This window comes from Neovison vison, chromosome 3, assembly GCF_020171115.1.
Source record: "Neovison vison isolate M4711 chromosome 3, ASM_NN_V1, whole genome shotgun sequence".
NCBI lineage: Eukaryota > Metazoa > Chordata > Mammalia > Carnivora > Mustelidae > Neogale > Neogale vison.
The window spans coordinates 25,830,419-25,844,291 of NC_058093.1; the positions used below are offsets into that span (position 1 = coordinate 25,830,419).

Below are 13,873 nucleotides of genomic sequence, written 5' to 3' on the forward strand. Positions count from 1 at the left end.
TAAATTTATTCCATAATAAAGCTTCTAACTGTAAAGGATCAACTACAATATTATTTCAGTTTCAATCAAAGAATTGTGTAAATAGTACCCAGCTTGCAATGAAACATGGATTTCTGAATTCTTCTAAAGTTTCAAACCATGAAACAGCCACACTCTCTAGATCCTTTCTAATGGTTTCATCCGTCCTGGCCACTTCTCGCTACAGCCTTTCACATTCACAAGCTGGTTTTTGTCTTTGTTTTTAACACAATACTGGTGATTGGCTGTCTAGCTGGCAAAGTTATGTTCATGCTGTAAATGTTAATTTGGAAGCTCAGACAGGGCCTGTATATACCAAATTGTTGGAATAAAAAAGTACTGGGCAGTGTAAAATGACTCAGTATCTTTAATTAGCCTGCAGACATATTTCACTGCAGAGTTTATTATATATAACCGGACGCTCAATTCTTGTTCAAATTATTGCCTTTAATATTAGATACTTGAGGAATGGTTAACAAATTACATATTGAAGAAAATGACCTCGTGTGCCCATCATTTCACTTCTACTTCTTTAAGTGAAGAATTAAAACAATTATATTTAACCCTTGGGCAAACAATAAAATGCATTAGAGATTGTTGGAAATGATATGTGCAATCAAGCTCAACTATTATATTTTACATATAATTAGTGTACCACTTCAAAAATGCGAAGAGCCAAAATGTGATAAAAGATCAGAAAGAGAGAGATATGGAGAGAGAATTTGGTTCTAGAATTGTGATTTTACAATCACAACAGTTCAGTTGATCCAAAAGGAAATATTCTTTATATCTTAACTTTTTTAAAGTTTTACCTATTTATTTATTTGACAGAGAGAGAGAGAGAGGAACAGAAGCAGGGGCAGTGGGAGAGGGAGAAGCAGGCTTCCACTGACAGGGAGCCAGATGTGGGGCTCGATCCCAGGACCCTGAAATCATGTCGTGAGCTGAACGCAGACACTTAATGACTGAGCCACCCAGGTTCCCCTACCCTAACTTCTAACTCTACTCTTACCATCTTTAAAAAAAAAAAAAGTGATTAACAACAGCATAATTAACACTTGATCAGGGTTATCCAGACTTCTTTGGTTTTTCTTTTTTTAGCCTACTGCCAGTCTTTTATCGATATAGGACTATTTGCTAACTTCCACTGAAAGTCATTTAAAATCCGTATCATGGAGAAGAACCAGAAAGAAGAACAAGATTAATGTGAGCTGGGACCTTCCCCATGCAGATGCTCCCCACCTCCTAGGAAGTCAAGAAGTGTGGAGATGTGTGGGTGACCTAGAGCCAGCAAAGAGGTTCAGGAAGGCACAGGAATAGAGAAAGAAGCAGGTGGCCATCCAGAAATGAGCAAGGAATGTTGCATGCTGGGCAGTGTGAGGAAAGGCACTTTAAGTGCAAACTGTAGGACCATGTACACACTATTTCACGTGAAAAATCATGCAGTCATCTTAACCCCCAGGTTTGGACGGTATCTTGGAAGTACTGCCAAAAAGAAAAAGTACTTGAAAATGTATTTCATCTTCTCATCAATGCTCTAAACATGGGGATTTTATTTTTGATGGCAAGGGTGAACTAACCAAACAGGTGGTCTTTACAAGTTCTTTGATGCTTTAGTTCTGTAGCAGTCCCCAAAGCAATAGGGCATTACTACTCTTACCCCCGATTCTTTAAAAATGCAAACCCTTCACCAAATGCTCTATGACAATGTCTTCTTGTCCACTGGGTAGGCAGATGTGAGTGTAAGAAAACTTTGAAATGAGACCAGTAACTAGCATGAGCATAAGAGATCCATCATAGTGCTTTATGGGTGTCTGTTTCTTTTTACATTGAGAATCGATTTTTAAGAAAGTAACCAGCAAATAACACTTTGAGTATAAATGGCCAGTCTGGTCTATGCTTTTTAACTCTTCTGAACCTTTTCCTACCCTACAGTCTTGCCTCCAGATACCACATAGGGAATGTGTCTGTGCTCTAGGCAGAGGGAGAGCCGGTCTGTCAGCAAACCTGTCAGCATTCCATCCCAGTAAGAGAGCACGCCCAGTGTAAAGACAGATAAACCTCCATGGGAATCCTACATTTTGTTTTACCACAAATTTATAATGATGTCTTATACAAGGAAAACAACAAACTGCCTTGTTTCAAAGTCTGGAATTCCAGGATGTGCATGTCACTGTCTAATCTCACCTATGACTTATCTTTGACTAGTTCATTTAGAAGAAACCAGTCCACCTTTCTATAATAATAATGAACTTTTTAAAGATTTGTTTATTTATTTTACAGAATGGGGGGGGGAGCACAACATGTGGAGTGGGAGAGGGAGAAGCAGACTCCCCACTGAGCAGGGAGCCCAATTGGGGGCTCAATCCCAGGCCCCGGGAATCATGATCTGAGCCAAAGGCAGATGCTTAACAGAATGAGCCGCCCAGGTGCCCCAGTAATCATGAATTTTTACTTAATGTTTCAGCTGACTTGTTTCCCTTACCTTATTTTTGGGGGTTCTGTTGTCTCTTCACCTTGACCAAGTGTTGGTCTAAAGCAGAGTCTAGAGGATGGAAGATCTCAGACAAATCAATAAACAGGTCAAAGGCCATTTCCAGCTTTGAAGTTTACGTAGTAGAAGAATGGCATCCTTTTTTGTTTCTGCTTCCCTGAAAAGCAAAATACTTGAAGATGAAGAGGGGGAAAATGCAGTGAAAGAAGAGCAAAGGGCCAGAGTACACAAAGTAACTGCTGGAACTTGGGGCTTGAGTCAGCCTTAGATCAACAATTAATTAGTCTTGATACTCTTTGTCAGAGTCTATGAACATAATAAAATGTTTTCTTAGATCACTAAGTTTTGGGGTGGTTTGCTATGCAATAACTGTAACCATAATACCTTTCAAACCACGCCAGGTATTATTTGAGATATGTCCAAGTTCACAGCAAAGTCAGAAGAGTGGAACTGAGAGCAACCTGTGGGAGCTGGGAGGGTGCATACGGGCTGAACAGCCCAGCCCACCACACTTTCTTTCTAACTTTCATTATCCTGGAGGTTTTGATAATCACTTCCTGCCCCATCTTTTTTTTTTTTTTTTAAAGTGGTCTTACAAACCTCGAAGGCAACCTTTAACAGTATAGCTTACTTTGTCTGCTTAAACTTCATGTAACTAGAATCATACTGTTCGCATGCTCTTGTGCCTTTCTTCTTTTGCTCAACGTTGGCTTTATTTAAGTGGCTTATTTCTTAACAAGTCAGGTAAGCTTCACCAAAGCAGAATAGTATAAGAAAACTGGTCCAACTCAGTCCCTCATAGCATATGTGATGGGGAAAAGCTTCACAGTCTGTGCCTTCTAAGGTTCTTTCACGGCTTCCTTCATTCCAGCCTTCCCTCATTTGTTCAACACATATTTTACTTGTGCTTAACTTGAGCCAGGCTCTGTTCAAGACTTCGAGGAGACAACTTTGATTAATATAAAGTTTTATGCCTTCATGGGCTTACATCTTAGTAGAGGGAGATAGATAGTAATCAGACAAACTGATTTATAAATGATGATGGAATGTAAGTGCTAAAAACAAGAAGGGGGAAGAAAAAGTAAGAGAATGGGAAAGGAAAAATCAGAATAAGAGTTTGTGCTTATAGAGAGCGATGGAGAGGGAGGTTGCCCCTCTCATTCCCAGCCCTGATTTATCTCTTAGAGCCCCTTGACCATCATCTCACAATCCTTTTTCAATCTCAATTCTCCACACATGGAATCCCAAACTCTTTCATCCCAAAGGCTTATCCCTTTCTCATTAAGAAAAGAAAGCTACTTTCTTTCTTGAATTTTGCCAGCATTGGATCTACAACCAAATACTTGATCTACAACCAAATACTAAGGCAGTCTTTCCTTAAGAAGGGTAAGTGGGTTCTGCTCCCTTGAGGTAGGGAAGACACTGAACTATCAACGTCACACCTGGGCTCCTCCCTGGTTTACTCTAAGGCAAACACATCTCACTAGAGCAAACATTAATTTTCTTCTAAACACAACACAGTTTAATTTCCCATGAGGAAATCATGTTTCTCTTTGTAACATGGCCTCGACTGCCCTGCCCTCATTACGATAAGAAGCATGTGACTACTTCCTGGGGCTGTTTGCATTTCATCCTTACTTGAGAATGGTTGGTAAAATCTCCCAAGCATTTTCTGATAGCCCCTGGGAAAAGAGGTCTCAAATTATCTCCTCACAAGGTAGGTGAGAAATTTGGGCACAATTGCAAATGCAAAAGAGATGAAAGGATTGTTTTTAAAAAATCAGGGGACAGGAATCATCACAGCTTAACTTTGGGAGGAATCTTAGAACAATGATAAGACGTGGTAACACTAATAGTACTAACAAAAACAACAATAATAATAAAGGAGTAGAGAAAAACAGTCAGAAGATGGCTTCAGATTTCTTGATGGGAAGTAATGAGGTCTGAACTGAAGTAGTAGGAATTAGGAGGAAAAGGTCAGAGACAGATTCAAGGCACACTGCAGGAAGAAGTTACAGAGCTTGTCAACAAATTAAATAATAGGGCACTGAGAGATGCCAATTTTTCACATTTGGGGACCATATGAAAAGGAATAACGGACAAAGAAGAGAAGGATGATCAGGCCAGGGCTAGGGTGGTGGGACCAGGGTGGTGGGACAGTAGAGGAAAATCAGATGTGAACACATGAAGTGTTGGATGTTCACAGACATCCTACTCTGTCAAAGTTCCTCAATCCCTGAGTCAAGGAAGACTTCTTAGAAGCAGTTTGGAAAGAAGTTAAGAATGTGAGCCCAAGGACGCCTGGGTGGCTCAGTGGGTTGGGCCTCTGCCTTTGGCTCGGGTCATGGTCTCAGGGTCCTGGGATCGGGCTCCACATCGGGCTCTCTGTTTGACGGGGAGCTTGCTTCCCCCTCTCTCTCTGCCTGTCTCTCTGCCTACTTGCCCTCTCTCTGTCAAATAAATAAACAAAATATTAAAAAAAAAAAAAAAAGAATGTGGGCCCAGGAATTAGGCAGATGTTCGTTTGAATCCTGCCTCCACTCCTTGCTGCTTGTGTGCCTCCTGGCAATACTTTCTCTACTCAGCATCTTCATCTGTAAAATAAAGTTTATACTGCCTCCCTCACAGGTTTAAGTGGGAGGATTAAATGAGAAAATATAAGTAGACCACTTTTACTATTTCTTGACATATAGTAAATGGTATATACAAGTTATAAACCTTACTCTTTGTTCACTGCTTTATTCAACCTTCCTTAAGATAAGGACCCATATAAAAAATTCTAGATTACCTTTATGGAATACACGATCACTTCTTTGTTCTCAAGATTAGATTTAACCTTGGTGGTCAGTGATAGTTTGCCAGCTCTTTCCTATAGTGATGAGACACTTATAGTGTTTGGCAAAACTCTTTACCTGTAGAAGTCAGGAGAGTTTTGTAACATTTTACACTTTGTAATCCTAATGAGAATTATGTGTCAATTCATCATACCTAAACCTTAGTCAAGAGAACTTCAGTTGAACATGCGCTTATCAAAGTGATCTAAAAAGAAGGCATCTCGCATGTGTGAATAAGGAGTCCCCTCCCTGGTAGGTGTACAATAGCAAATCAATGTATCGTGTGGAGGTGTGACCAAACAAGGTCTATCAGAACCACTGAAATACTCCCAAACATTATGACTGAATGTAATACCTGAATGTTTGCTTTTATGCTATTAGAAATAAAATGTCTACTTTAGAACACAATATTAATTAATTCCTTAAGGTTTAAATGTCCCATTAGATCCTTAAAATTACATGCATACAGGGCAACCGTTACATAGTGTATAAAGATTTTAAAGAAGAGCATTCATTCATTCAGTATCTGTTGAGTTCAGACCCCATGGAAGATAGGAAACAGACTTAGGGGAATCTGGCAAATCTTACCTAGAAATCTGGCTCTGCCACTTCCTAGTAAGATTCCTGATTTCTCTGATTCTAGTTCTCCCCTTTACAATGGAAATAATAAAACCACCTTGTAAAGCTGGTATAAGCATCAAATATGGTAAATGTGTTTTAAGCACCTACAGCCATGCCTACGTTAAACAGAATTTATTAAGTTAACTGATATTTTGATATTATTACATTAATAATAATTGCTGACCATTAAATAAATATACAATAAACAGAAATTTCAACAGCCATTATTACACATGTTAACTACTACAGTGTGTAAGAGACAAGTACATGGTCTCTGCCCTTCAGTGGCTCAAATCTTATAGAGAAATGCGTCATCCTCTCCCTGGTAAAGTAAGTGTCTGGTTGGTCCCAAACACTGAAAATTAAGAAATCCAAGTAGAGTACATTTCATAGACTTGTCTCTAAAACATAAGAACTTCCTGAGACTGAACTTGTCCTAGAATTCAAATTATGTTTAAGAGATGCAGGTTTATCAAAGAATGATTGATTTATAAATACCAAATTGCAAATAGTTTCAACCTTCAACAAATACTATACACAAAGAACTTCCTAGCTAAGATATTACTGAATAAGACATCTGTCTATGGTTTAGACAAGGAGGGGTCTGCTTGAATTACAACGTCCACTGGTAGGATCGTGATAACTCCATCTCTCTTCCAAAAGAAACTCCTCTGTGTTTTGGCCATTTCACTTTTTTCTTCCTGCACGTATGACCCTGCAGTAGTGTAAACATAACTATACAAGTCCTGTGTACATTTAACAAAGCTATAAAAGTTTGAGGCATTGCTTTTTTATATATTACAAGACCAACATTTAATTAGATGTGCAATACAGTACTAAGTAAATACTAAATATTAACTCTTTATCATGAAGCCCTTTTAATGGAAAAAAGGGAAAATATTCACACACAAAAACTGTAATATAGCACATGTTCCATTCTCACTATATATAAGGAAGCAAAGTAATAACTCATGGTGTTATTTCTAATGTCACATTATCTTCATGCTTTATCATTCCTCTTTGAACCATCTGTTTATAGTTCCAATGTAAAGACACTGAACCTATTTTCTGAAACTATATCTTATAAATAACTAATAAGTAATAGCTATCTGCTCCATTTCAAAAGAACTGGGAAGTATTTTGTCATTACCAACCACCTCTATTATGGCCAGTAGAGGCCTTAATTCTACAGTGTACTATACTCCTCTATTAATTGCCAAACATGTGTCAAGGACTGCTCTAGGCACTAGAGGTTAAAACAGATGAATGAGGGCGCCTGGGTGGCTCAGTGGGTTAAGCCGCTGCCTTCGGCTCAGGTCATGATCTCAGAGTCCTGGGATCGAGTCCCGCATCGGGCTCTCTGCTCAGCAGGGAGCCTGCTTTCCCCCTCTCTCTCTGCCTGCCTCTCTGCCTACTTGTGATTTCTCTCTGTCAAATAAATAAATAAAATCTTTAAAAAAAAAAAAACAGATGAATGATATTTGATTATTCAAGGACTTCTGCAGCATATGAGGAGACAGACATGCTCATGGGTAATTCTAATACAAGGCTGACTGTGTCCTCCATGATGGGTGAGTGTTCACTTGAGATAAATCCACTCATTTTGGACAACACCTTTTGTAGCTGTTATTGGTCTATAAGATAATGAAACAGATTTCCACCCATTTTTCCATAGGCCAAGACATTTCAGAAATGAATATTCATTTACATTTTTAGTGATTCAAACTGAGTATATATTCTTTCTTTAGATTTTCTGAGCTTGTCTACAGCATTATATTATCAAGTATCCCGCCATTCATCCCACTACTGTAAGAAGGAAAAAATGAAATCATAACCACCTGACTTAACATTAAGTTTCCTGAAAAAGTCTCAAGACTCTCTATAGCATCACTGGGATGGATGCTAAACTTTTTGCCACTATACTTTGAATACCTGAGGAAAATATGTAGACTGAGAAACGGAGAGTGGAAAAGATTGGGAGGAATTGAAGACTCCCCCACAGAGTTAGAAAATCCCGTTGTATTCCTGTTTCAGACACCAATTTGCTGTGTGATCTTGAATCCTTTGGCTTCTGTGCCTCTGTTGTAAAATAAGAAGGAGGGTGGCTCTTTAGCTTCTGAAATTCTGTGATTCCAAGGATCTTAATGGGAGAAAACTAGGGCCCCTCCCATCACTCCAAAGCTATCTTCAATTTCCATGAGGAAAGTTGTGCCCCAAGTGGATGATGGAAGGTGACAGACCCTTAGGCCAGGAATAACTGACTTCTTGATAATTTTCTTAAAGTACTTCTCAAGTGGGAAAAACAGAGGAAAAATAACTCCTGGATATTGGTAGCTCGATATTGTTAACAAATAACTATTCAATTGTATCTCTCAGAATCGAAACAAAAGATGCCAGCAGAGTAGGAGTAGTAGTGCCCAGATGAAAGTCTCCCTTCTAATCCTTTATAGAGAAGCCTAGACATTAGGGTATCCAATCTGGAATTGAAAGCCTCTAGTGATGGTTGATTTTAGACCACAATAACCACTTCTTCAATCAAACACTTATCTAGTTGTTCTGCAGATGTGGTTAACATCTACACTCAGTTGATTTTCTTTTTTAAGACTTTATTTATTTGACAGAGAGAGCACACAAGCAGGGGGAACAGCAGAGGGAGAGGGAAAAGCAGGCTCTCTGCTGAGCAGGAGTCCAATGCCAGGCTAAATCCCATAATTCTGGGATCATGACCTGAGCCTAAGACAGATGCTTAACTGACTGAGCCACCAAGGTACCCTCCACTCAGTTGATACTAAGGAGATTCTCCTCAGTAATATGGGTGGGCCTCATCTAATCAGTTGAAGGGCTTTAAGAGCAAAACTCCGGTTTCTCTGAGAAAGAAGAAATCTTGCCTGTGCTCTGCAGCATTAGCTGGTAATAACCAAGAGGTTCCAGCTTGAGCCTGCCTTATGGATACCAGACTTGTCTAGCCAGACTTCACAACTGCAGAAGCCAATTCCTTGAAATCAGTCTCTCTCCCCTCTCTCTCTCTCTGTGTATATACACATATATACACAATATATAAAATATGTGCTACATAAATATCTTCTCTTTATGTGTAATATATATATATATATATATATATATATATATAGTGTGTGTGTGTGTATATTATATGTATGTTATTTGTTCTACTTCTCTGGTAGAATTCTGATTCATAGATCTCTGGTAAATATACATACATACACACAGAGATACAATACATTATATAACATATACATACGTGTATATATCCATATGTGTGTATATACGTATGTATGTGTATCTGAACATATCTGAAAGTATATTACTCATGGAAACATTTTTCAGCCTTGATCTTGTGAGATAAAACTGTCAATGTAGAACAAAAGCTAGTACGTTTCAAGCTTATTTTACACAAACTGACTTATTTAATGCTCATTTCAACTCTAAAAATGGTATGTCTATCATTCTGTTTTACAATTAGGGAACCTAAGCCAGAAAGAAGTTAGGTGACTCACCAGGGCTAAATGACTGGTAAGAGGGAGAATCGTGGTTCAAACTCAAGGAGTATGGCTACAGAACCAGAACTCTTGAGCGCACTGCTATGCTGCTTCTTGGAACCAGTCCTGGAATTCTCCCAAAGATTAAAATGGCACTGTAGCATTAAGAAGTCTAGAATAGCCGATTTCATATTTTGATTTGGTTGTTGGAACCAAATCCAGCTAGATCTCTTGTCTCTCTAGTTAACACCAAACTTATTGAGCAGTGATCTGCAATTTCAGATAGGCACAAAACAGAGGAGAATCCTCAGCCACTATGAGTGGGTACACTTCAAAAGCCATTGCTGATAAAAGCACATCTCTGTTTATCTACTCGTGGTTTTTGTTAATATTAGCTACCAAGTCAGGAATAGCTGTGGTCTTTAGGGATGTGGATGTATCAGACTGGCCTGTGGAAAAGCAATGTAATCACTGCTATATTTGAGGATGTTACCATTACTTAATAGGTTTCGGAATTTTTTATTTTCCAAAACTTCCCCATAGAAGTTGAAGGAAGTTAACTCTCACAATTGAATTTAATTTTATGAAAAGTACAGCCAAAATGTCAGCTGTGGTTGGGCTTCCTTGTCAATTAAAATCTAGATAAGATTGGTTGGCCCCAGTTTATATCTCATAAGCAATCCAATGTCCTCCTCTAAGACTTCCCAGATAGTTTTCTGTTCTTAGGATCACGTAAGTGTTGGAGCTCCAGTTTCTACTCAATTAGATTAGTGCACAGACTCTCACATCATTCTCCCATGCTATTTTGTTTCCTTAACACATCAACTCAAATAAGTATTTCAATCCTCTACCATAATTTTCATACAACCTGGGTGCTACTTGTCCTCTCCGCCAAGAAAAACCGCCTATGACTTCGAAATGAGCAACAGATAATACTGAGATTACTGTGTGTCCTTTCAGTGAAGACCTAGGCACAGTCTACAGGACCCCATAGGGATTATGTGATTTTATCTAGGTGTGCACCTCTGATTATCTTTCTATCAACTAGGCTGTTTTACAACTCCCGGGGTTGTAAAAAACTGATAGTAATGCAAATGATTCTTGTCCAAAGCAGTGGGAGTGGATTGTGCCCACTGAAGATACAATTCATTTCTACTATATAGAAAACATCAATCCCAAACTAAGATGTTACTGCTCTGTAAGAAATTAACCAGTTTTGCATCTATTAGCAAATTCATTTTGGCATTCCCGATTTCATATTTATCACCGTTCTTCACATTCTCATTTGAACTGGTCTTAATATCATAGTTCCTGCATTAATTAATGAGTTGAATAAAATCCTTGACATACTGTTCATTTTATATTTGCATGAGAGTCATATTATTAACTTTTTGAAAATTACACTAGACCATTCTGATCATTTGGGAATTTACACTGAAGAAACATAAAAGATATTTAAATTGAATATTAAGCATCCTCCTTAAAAACTTCTTTGGCTGTTTTCATCAATTCAGGTTCCACTTCCAACCATGCTGTTAGGCTCCAGGTCTTTTGTTTTTTTCTGCTTCCCTCCATCTCTACGCAAGTCACTGTCCTATAGGTACCCTGTTCCTCATTAGCAAAGAAACTTCAGGAATTATTCTCCAAAACAAAGATCTTTCCTTGATAAGAATACTGGTACCAACTTTATCTTGGAAGATATACTGGTAAGGAAGCCTGGAGACGATCAAAAAGGAAAATAAACCAGAACACCAATTTGTTTTTTACAGATGAAAAATCTGAGGCCCAGAAATAATTTGTTCACATATATTAATTCATTCATTATTAAAGAAAAGGTGTTTTTTCAAGGATCCTGGGACCATGACCTGAGCCAAAGGCAGATACTTAACAACTGAGTCACCCAGACACCCACTTCCAACCCTTTTCCTGCTTCATTTTTCCCCTTACCTTTTTATCATTATTGAATATACTATATGTTCCACTTTCTAATTTTTAAATTTTTTTTTTTTTTAGATTTTTTATTCATTTGATAGAGAGAGATCACAAGCAGGCAGAGAGAGAGAGAGAAGGAAGCAGGCTCCCGGGTGAGCAGAGAGCCCGATGCGAGGCTCGATCCCAGGACCCTGGGATCACGACCTGAGCCGAAGGCAGCGGCTTAACCCACTGAACCACCCAGGCGCCCCCCACTTTTTAATTTTAATGTTGAATTAATCTTTAACTTAATTCCTCCCCCTAGATATGCTCTCTAAAAAAATCGGGAATTTCTGTCCCTTTGTTTAGTGTGATTTATCTATATCAACTACTACTTGGCATATAGTAGACCCTCAATAAATTTTTGGTGACAGGATGAATATCGCATTCAGCAACAGCAAAATGTAATTTTTTAAACAGACATAAAAATGATACAAAAATTGACTGTGGGCTAAGCCATAAAGCTTACCTCAAGAAATTTCAAAGATACCAAACACATCACACTTTCTGACTGCAGAGGAATTAGGTTAGAATTATCCACTAAAAATTGACTAGAGATGGCCTACATCAATGTGTCATCAGGGAAATGCAAATTACAACAACTAAATATCACTAACCCTTTTCAAATGGCCACTACCCAGAACACTGACCACACCAAATGCTGCAAGGGGGTAAATCAACAGGAACGCTCATTCATTGGTAGTGGAAGCGCAAAATAGTGGAGCCATTTTAGAAGACAGTTTGGCAGTTCCTTACAAAACTAAACATATTCTTAGTGTATGATCCAGCAATCACATTTCTTGGTATCTACTCAAAGAGGTAAAAACTTATATCCACACAAACACCTACACATGATGTTTCTAGCAGCTTTCCACATAACTGCCAAAACTTAGAAGCAGCCTCTTAAGACATCCTTCACTAGGCAAATGGGTAAATAAAGCTGTGGTACATCCAGACAATGGAGTATTATTTCAAGCTAAAAAGAAATGAGCTATCAAGTTATAAAAAGACACGTATGGGCCATAAGTGCATATTATACATGAAAAAGTCAGTCTGAAAATGCTCCATACTATGTGATTCCAATTTTATGACATTCCAGAAAAGGCAAAACCATGGAAAAAAGTAAAAAGATCAGTAGTTGCCAGGAGTGGGAGGAAAGGGATAAATAGGGGGAGCACCGAGGATTTTTAGGGCACTGAAAATACTCTGTATGACACTATCATGACGGCTACATGTTGTTATCATTTGTCTAAACCTACAGAAAATACAACACTAAGAGTAAACCCTAATGGAAACTAAGGACTTGGGTGATTACGACGTGTCGGTGTAGGGTTATCAGTTGTAACAAATGTACCACTTTGGTGAGTGATATATGGCCTCCTCCAGATATATGGAAGGGAAGAGAGTATAATAAAAATCTCTGTACTTCCCCTCAATTTTGCTATGAACCTAAAATCATTCTTTAAAAAAAAAACTTTTTTACATTAATGTTTTTTACATTAAAGAAAAACACCACCACACAGAAACAGGAAGAACCTGGACCTTCCTCTTAGTGATGCAGCTGGCCCACTAAAGAATCCACAGTGAAAGAATCAGGTGAACTCTGACACCTCATCTTTCTCCCTCCGCGCTTCTTCCTCTACTTCCAGCAATCTCCAGTGACTGAACCCAAGAAGAAACCAGTGGAAGCCAAGAAAAGCCACTGAAGTGGCCCATATAGGTCAGTTACCAGGGTTCCCAACTGGTGGGGAAAGTAGAAAGAAATCTAGAGGGATAATGGAAGACATACAGTACAAAGTGGTGTCTACAAACAACAAAACTAAGTACACACAGCACTTAGTGATAAATAGTTGTGAAGATTCTCTTAAGATCAGGAACAAAACAAAAATGCCTGCTGTCATCACTTCCTTTCAAAGTATTCTTGAGACCTTCTCCAAGATACTACAATAAGGAAATGAAAATATATATATGTATATATATAAAAATCAGAAAGGAAGAAAAACACAATGTCATCATTTATAAGTCATAATATCACAGTTTCAATATAAAACTCAAATGATTTACAGGTAGACTATTAGACTAAAAAGAAAAGTTGTACTTATACGATAAATATTTTAAAATACATTGCATTTTTACATAACAAATGTAAAATAACTAACATATAACGTACTAATAAATAAATTCAATAAGCAGGAAGATCTCTCTGGAGAAAATTATAAAACATATTAAGACCTAAATAAAATGGAAAGTTAGACCATTTTCCTGGTTAGGAAAACTTTCTGTCCTAGAAGGGTTGCTTCTGCCCGTATTGATCTAGAGATTCAAAGCAATTCTGATCAAAATCTCCAAAAGTTATTTTGGGGAAATCATCAAAGTCATTCTAAAAATTTATACAGGAGACATAAGGACCAAGGTCAAGAAAACTGAAGAAAGGGGTG

General features: G+C 38.1%; 1 protein-coding gene across 1 annotated transcript in view; it reads right to left on the minus strand.

The window, feature by feature from the left end:
• The window catches only part of ABCA12 (ATP binding cassette subfamily A member 12), a 217,092-nt gene extending 214,429 nt beyond the window's left edge, over positions 1–2,663 (minus strand). Inside the window, exon 1 of the mRNA XM_044241547.1 lies at positions 2,504–2,663. The gene's annotated coding sequence lies outside the window, so the exon portion shown is untranslated. The remainder of the gene's footprint in view (positions 1–2,503) is intronic.
• Positions 2,664–13,873: the final 11,210 nt, after the last annotated feature.